Source organism: Mus musculus, chromosome X, assembly GCF_000001635.26.
Source record: "Mus musculus strain C57BL/6J chromosome X, GRCm38.p6 C57BL/6J".
Lineage (NCBI taxonomy): Eukaryota > Metazoa > Chordata > Mammalia > Rodentia > Muridae > Mus > Mus musculus.
The window spans coordinates 61480148-61487726 of NC_000086.7; the positions used below are offsets into that span (position 1 = coordinate 61480148).

Below are 7579 nucleotides of genomic sequence, written 5' to 3' on the forward strand. Positions count from 1 at the left end.
CTAGTTGGAACATCTTCTGGATATATGCCCAGCAGTGGTATTGCGGGATCCTCCTGTAGTACTATGTCCAATTTTCTGAGAAACTGCCAGACTGATTTCCAGAGTGGTTGTACAAGCTTGCAATTCCACCAAAGGCCTTCATCTTCTGCCAGGAGGCAGGTCCGAATGCCAGATATCTGTGCACCTTCCCTGCAAGAGGAGAGCTTGCTCTAACCACTGAAACTCAGGAGAGAGCTAGTTTCCCAGGTCTGCGGATAGAGGAGTTGTTCTTGATTCCTGTTGTAACTTAAAGAGAAGCTTACACAATGTTTGGAGCCCTTGAAGTCCTAAAGATGAATAAGGAGGGTGTCCTCAAATTTCTTGGTACAGAAACCCACTTAGGTAGCACCAACCTTGACTTTCATATGGAATAGTAATTTTACTAAAAGAAAAGTGATCTATGTCTTAATCTGAAGAGGACCTGGGAGAAGCTGTTGCTTGCATGCAGGTCCTGCTATTGTCCTTGATAATCCTGCTGATGTCATTTCCAGAAACACTGGCCAGCCAGTGAGCTGTGCTGAAGCTTTCTGCTGCCACAGGAGTCACTTTCATTGCTGGTCTCTTCATACCTGGAACCCTCACTAACCAGATCCAAGCAGCCTTCAGGGAGCCACAGCTTCTAGTGGGGACTGATCCCAGGATTAACCACCTCTTATGTCAACCTGCTCACCTTGCTCTATGTAACACAGATTCTCTCCTACGCACCATGTGAGCATTGCCATCTCGTGCAGCAACAAGGGAGCTCACTCAGTGGGTCTGATGTGGTGGATCTTGGTCCAGAAGTACTCTGCATTAGAGGTACTATCTCCCGTGACCACCCATGGGAGGCTATGCCTGATCTTTACTTTTACAGAGACCCAGAGGAAGTTGAGAAGGCTGCTGCTGAAAAGGCTGTGGTGAAGGGTGAATGGATGGACCAGCTCCTGAGTTCACTGCTGCTCAGCCTGACATGGCTGACTGGTTTGAGAGTGTGCAGGTACCTTCTGTGCCTATCTAGCAGCCCCACCCCCATGGAAAACTAGAGTTCCCTGCCAACCACTGAGGACAGGTCAGCAGCTTCCACAGCTCGGGCCACTGAGTGGGTTCGAGCCACCACTGGGTGGTCCTGAGCTGTTCTGCAAGTACCTGAGCAAAGAGGGAAAAGGTGGAAGGAAAATAAAGTTCATAAAAGCTGAAGAAAAAGAAAATGGTTAATCATAAGGAAAAATATTTTCATAGAATATATTAATATGGCTAGTGGTATCATTATTATGTGAAGTCTGGCATGGAAAAATAGGCATAGTCAGTCATACTTATTAGGTAAAAATAAAATGGAGTGACTTGGTCACATAATTCTTATCTATGAATTTTGACCAAAATACTCATATATCTGTTTTGGTGATATGACTTTTATTTTTATACTGTGAATGCTTCATTTCCCTAATTTCTAGATCTTGTATATGCTGAACATAGGTCGCAGATATAACTATATTTATTTCTTCTTTGCATGGTTTGATAGAGTCTGGGCTAGCTGGAGTCCTTGAGACTACCACCTTCAGTCCAAGAAACCTTGCCCATTTATCCTCATATGCTGAACAAACATTATCATTTTTTAGGCTTGCCATGGTACAAGAAACACACAGGATACTTGTGAAGTTACACAGAAGCTACTTGTTAAAAATTCCAATCATGATTTATAACATAGATTTGTTTCTTTTTCATTTTCTTTCATACCACCAGAAATATTAGTTGATATAGCTAGTGTAAAAGGAAAATGGAATTATTACAAAATATAAAGCATGCTCAAGGAAACAGATTTTTGAGAATGATATTTTTGTCACTTTGCTTATCAAATTGTGAACATCACATTAATCTGATTAAAGTTTTGAGGATAACAGCATTTACTCATTAAGGTGCAAATATGTAGATGAGTACTGTGAATCCATAACTGTGAAGGAGGCATTCTGGAGGAGGTGGGATCATTCCTTAAATAGCCACACTTTATTTCAATTGAAAAACTTTGCACAACAAAAAGAATGACACAAAATGCTATTGTTGAAGAAGAAGAAGAAGAAGAAAAAAAAACTCCCGGAAGTTATGAATGTCTAAGATTTCCTGGGGTTATTTTTGCAAGAGTTGATTCATATTCAGATTAGCTTCCTGCCAGATGGAAGAAACACACAGTAAATCAGCTTTTGCAGGAGACAAATCAAAAAGAAGCACAGGCTGCTATTTAAAGGATTTTCTTTCTTTTTGTCATATTAATAGCACATATTAACCATAGGGATTGCTATTGCAAGAAGACAAATCATCGAGGTGACCCTCCCATCTTTTAGGAAGAATAAATCCTTTTGCTCCCACCAGGTTGGGGAACAGAAGGATTTCTGTTCAGTGATGCCCAAGCCTCGTGCATTCTAAGAAATAAAAGAGTAAGTGTGTTTAAATTGGCTTTGTACCCACTGCTCTTTTTTTCTTTTTCTTTTTCTTTGTCTTTTTCTTTTTTTTTTTTTTTTTTTTTTTTTTTTTTTTTTTTTTTTGTAAATACTGTTGGTACTGGAAAGGTATACATAGATGGGATACCTATGTCTTTGAAACATCTCTTTAAAAGGTGTGTGGCATTTGGAAGCCATGCTGGTGAGTCACATGCTCTGCCTTTAGAGGGCAGCTTCTGAGCTGGCCCTGTGAGAACTGCCTGTGCTCCACCTCCCACCATCCTCATCCTCAATCTGAGCTGCTACTGGTGTTTCCTCTGCACAGGGAGTCACTCTCCCCTCTCCATCTGTCTTTTCTGGCTTCTGCTTTCTCAGTTTGTTCCTTTGCCATGCTCTTCAGCTCCACCTTTGTATGTTTGTTCTTTGTGTTCTAAGTGTTCCTTGTGCAGTAGAATAACCTCCTAGGCCGAAAGCATCCAGACTTGATTCATTCTCATATGCTTAGCTGATGGGGAATGTTTGACCTTTTCTTTCTCAGCCTTGCAGGAAACTGAGGAGAATGCTAACAATTTAGCAGTTATCATTTGTTTACTGAGAACCTCCTGAGTGTCAATCTTTTTCAAGAGCCCTGTAAGAGAGGTGTTGTTAGTACTGTATTTGATAGCTGAGGAATTAGTGTCAGCCAGTGGAGGAATCTGCCCAAAGATCACAGAATTTGTAATTAACAGAATTTTGCTTCAGACAAATTGAGTCTGAATAATAATAATAATAATTAAAAAACCTGTCCTCTAAAACTTGTGCTATATTAGAGCTTTTCAAATTTTAATGTGCCAATTAATCACCTAGAAATCTAATTAAAATGTAAATCATGATGCAATAAATGTGGGATGTGACTTGAAATTTTTTGACTTATATGTTACAAATAAAGAAAGTTTGCTAATACCACCAATCACAAGGAGGTGGGAGTATCAACTCTAAATTTTACATAGAACCAACTTTATAAGCAAAGAAAGCTTTTAAGATAATTGAGGATATTATATAATGGTAAAGGGTGTGATTTTATAAGAGGGTGGCTGGATCAGGCAGTCTGAGCCATCCTGGATTTGTGGCCTTATAATCAAGACCCTATAGACATCCTTTCTCTTTGTACCATGTGAGAACATAGCCGAAAGACAGAAGTCAGTGAATAAGGATGCAAGGTAGTTAGGTGACACCAGATTTGCCATTGTTTTAACTCAGAAATTCGCATCCTCTCCTCATAGCTGGGAGAAATAAATTGCTTTTTCTAACTAACACAATTTTTGGTAATTTGTTATAGCAGCCTGAACAGACTAAGACACTATATTTTGTACATGGTTAGCAATAGAACATCAAAATTTCTGGGGCTAAAATCTGGTAGATATTCAAGGAGAACTACTTCATGGAATTACTATTTAAGTATGAGACATTTTTCTTGTTTGTGTAATGTGAATAATATTTATGACTCCTCAATAGTATGAGCTGGAGTTATTTTCTGTGTTAACACTATCTAACATACTGGCAAAGCTCAGACAATCAGCAATTGTTGCTACTCTTGTTATGGTTATAACCATTATTATTTTCTGTGTTTGACATATAGATTGCTATGTTAAACTGTTACCTTTGTGTGCTTCTGAGTACCTAGTAAGAACGGAAGGTGGAAGAGGATTATAGAGATGTTAAAAAAGGGGATAAAAGTGAAGTTCTGCATTCTTCCATTGCTAACCTCAACATGACCCCTGCTTCACTAAAGGGAAAGAGAAAATTGCTGAGAGAAAAGTTCCATAAAATTTAGTCCTCTCCCCATATTTCTCTTGTTGTTCGAATTAATCTCCTGGCTTGCCCATGTGTCAGGACACAGAGTGCAGTGAGAATGGGATCACCCAGGCGTTCACTCATGTTGACCTTTGTCTAATACCAGCAGCAATACTGCAGAAGGATAAGGTGGGAGAAGCATTTATAAAGCACTTGGTGATAGGCATTTTCTCTCCCTCAGTGATGCAGATATAAACCAGATTAGACCAGATTGAAAGTAAATAAAAGCAGGTGTATTAGGAGGCAGGTCGTGGGTGGGTTCACTGATCTCACAGGTGGAGGTCAGTGAAGTTACACATCCAGGCTAAAGCCAGGGATTGTACAGAGCTTAGGTGAGAAGTGATGAGATGCCAGCTAGGAGCTGGGGTAGTGTTCATACATGGTTAAAAAATGAGACAATGGGTGGGTACTCTTAGATGGTTGTCAGAAATAAGGAGACAAGGAGTGATGTTAGCCTGGAGTTTTCTCCAAGCAGACAAGGGAGTTTTCTCTGTGCAGGTAGGGTTGGGTGAAGGAGGGCACCTGAGGTTTCCCTTCCCAGCTTGTAGATGAGATGAGCAGGGGTTCCAGCCTAACACATGGAAAGTAATTAAAGGTAAACATTTGGTGCAATAAACATGAAGGAAACAATGCATATTTGTTTAGAGACAGTCTTTCTTTGCTTGGAAAGGAGACCAAATGGTATTACACAGAAAACTTCAGAAAAAAATCAAGACAGAGCCCTTTGCTGTTTTTCTCTAATTCTAATTAAGTATAGATGTTATTCATCAGTTTTCTTCTCATCAGAGGTAAAAGAAGGAGGCTATGTTTACTGAGCAACTACTATGGGGGAACCTACCTGACCAAGGCATATTTTATGTATTCATCTTATCAGCTCATGTAACTTTCTACAAAATGAATCACATATTAGGAAACAAAGCAAGTCATAACAGATATGGGAAAACTAAAAAACCACCATGCATCCTATCTGACCACCATGGATTAAAGCTGAATGGCAATAGCAATGAAAGGGACAGATAGTGTACAGACTCATTGATGATAAACAGCTCCTTAATGAATGAAAATTGGGTTAAGAGAGGAATCAAGAAAGAAATTAATTACTTTTTAGGAACTGAATAAAATGAAAACACAGCATATCCAAACCTGTAGACACAGTGAAGGCAATTCTAAGAATCAAATTCATAGCATGAAGGGCCTCCATAAAGAAAGTTGGAAATACCTCATATTAATAGCATAACTGTATTCTTGAAAGCTTTAGAAAAACAAGAAGAAAACAGTCAACGTGTAGATGGGAAGAACAAATCAATCTAAGGTGATTCAAAATTTAAGGCAACTGCAGAAATATTCATGGCAAACAAATTTCAATCTGAGAGTTATACTTCATCCTGTTTGATCCCCAAAACTCTTGTATTTTCATATATGTGTATGCCTAAGAGAAGAATTTGAGGCTATCTTAGAAAAAAATGGTTTATGATACAAATTGCACTTCTGTGAATACTACTAGGTTTAGGGTACAAATATTGGTTTCTGGTGCAGGAAGTCTTCCTTTCCTACTGATTACAAAGTTTTCTCTATTCAGAACTTGGCAAATGTGATTGGCTGGTTCCTGTGAGACATATAGCCTTTTGGAGCAAGAAAATATAGATTTGGAATGAGAATATTCTGATTTCTAGTCTCAGTTTCCTAATTTTTTGTTGGTAACTTAGGGTTGTTTTATCAGCTCTGTGAGCCTCAAGACCCTCCTCATGATACTCTTTCTAGCTCCTTTGTTTGTTTGTTTGTATCAGTTGGACTACTTAAGAAATCTATCTTTTTAAGTCTTGCCAATTTCTCTCTTTGAATTAAGCATTGCTACAGTAACAAAGTCCAGTATTTTTTCAAGCGTTGTGACTTAAGTTGACTAGGGTGTTTTAATAGCATGGTGTAAGACTGTTCCACATGCCTGCCTCCTTATAAGATGCATCTTGAATGGGAAACAGCTACTTCAGGGGTGTTCATGAGAAGGCAAGCCCATGTCTGTCAGCCCTTTCATGTTACAGGATAAAACAGGAACTCTGTTATGTCTGCTTTACTCTCTAGGCTAAATTTAAATTAGTAAACCAAGCCCCACATTAAAGAATGGTGGTCCTGTGCATTTCCTGTCCATGAGCAGTTTGTCCAAAGGGCTCGTGTCCATCCTCAACACTTTCATCCTGTTTCTACTCCTCAATGCCCCATTTTCTTTTTTCTCAAATAACACTTTGCATCACTATATTTATGATAGACTCTTTGGGTTTTATGACTTTCTTCTCTTCTCGTATTCCTCTAACATCACCATAGACTCAATTATTTTCATGGAATCCCCTTCTTTCCCTCCGTTTTCATCTAAGCAATTCCTTTGTCATTAAATATTTTATACTTTCAAAAGCTGTCTTATTTTCGGACTTCTTGTAACCCCCAGCTGTCTTCAAATAGGTGTCACACGTAACTGGAACCCAGCCTGTTCTACACTGCAGGCATTCCTCCTATATAGCACAATCCTTGTATTTTGCAAAGTTTATATAAGGTTACTGCTGTTCTCACTCTCTCCTCCAAGCCAAATCCTGTGTTCATCCTTCATCCTTTCCTCTGAATCCAATCAGATACCACACTAGATCATGTCCTTTCATATTACTACTACAGTAGAAACCCTTGCCACTTTTGTTTGCTTGCTCCTATTATTATGTTTAGTTGTTTTGGGCAAGTAGTCTTTCAATAGCTTTGATTTTTTTTTTTGCAGTGTTAGCAATTAAACCTAGTGTCTCACATATGCTAATCAGGTGTTCTACCATTAAGATCTATCCTTAGCCATTAAAAGGTTATTTATTTTGAGATGGAATTTTGATAGGCAGGCCTTAAACTCATTTTAGAGTTGATGCCAGCCTTGAACTTGTGCTTTTAAGCAACCTTCCCTATTACCTGAGATTATAGGTCTGTATCACTAGATGCATATAATATTTTCTTCTGTTTATACATGGTGTGTTGTATGTATTAAAATGTAAGAATTCATTCTATTAAGAACTTGAGACCAAGGCCATGAGAGGGAGCCTACCCCTGACTCTGCCTAGAGGGCCAGGACCCAGAGTCTGGGTAGCCCAGACGTGCTATAGAACCAACATGATGGCAAAAACAAAAACAGACAAAAAACTCTCAGTGAAATGTTTCTGAGTGGTAGGTATTCTGCTATACTCATAGATTGGTGCTATACAAGTTGTTATCAGAGAGGCTTCACCTAGTAACTGATGCAAATAGATGCAGAAACCCACAGCCAGATATTA

The 7579-nt window shown here is 38.9% G+C and overlaps 1 pseudogene; it reads left to right on the top strand.

Moving 5' to 3' along the window:
• Nucleotides 1-305: 305 nt before the first annotated feature.
• Gm14666 lies at nt 306-1148 on the top strand (annotated as a pseudogene).
• The last annotated feature ends 6431 nt before the right edge of the window (nt 1149-7579 follow it).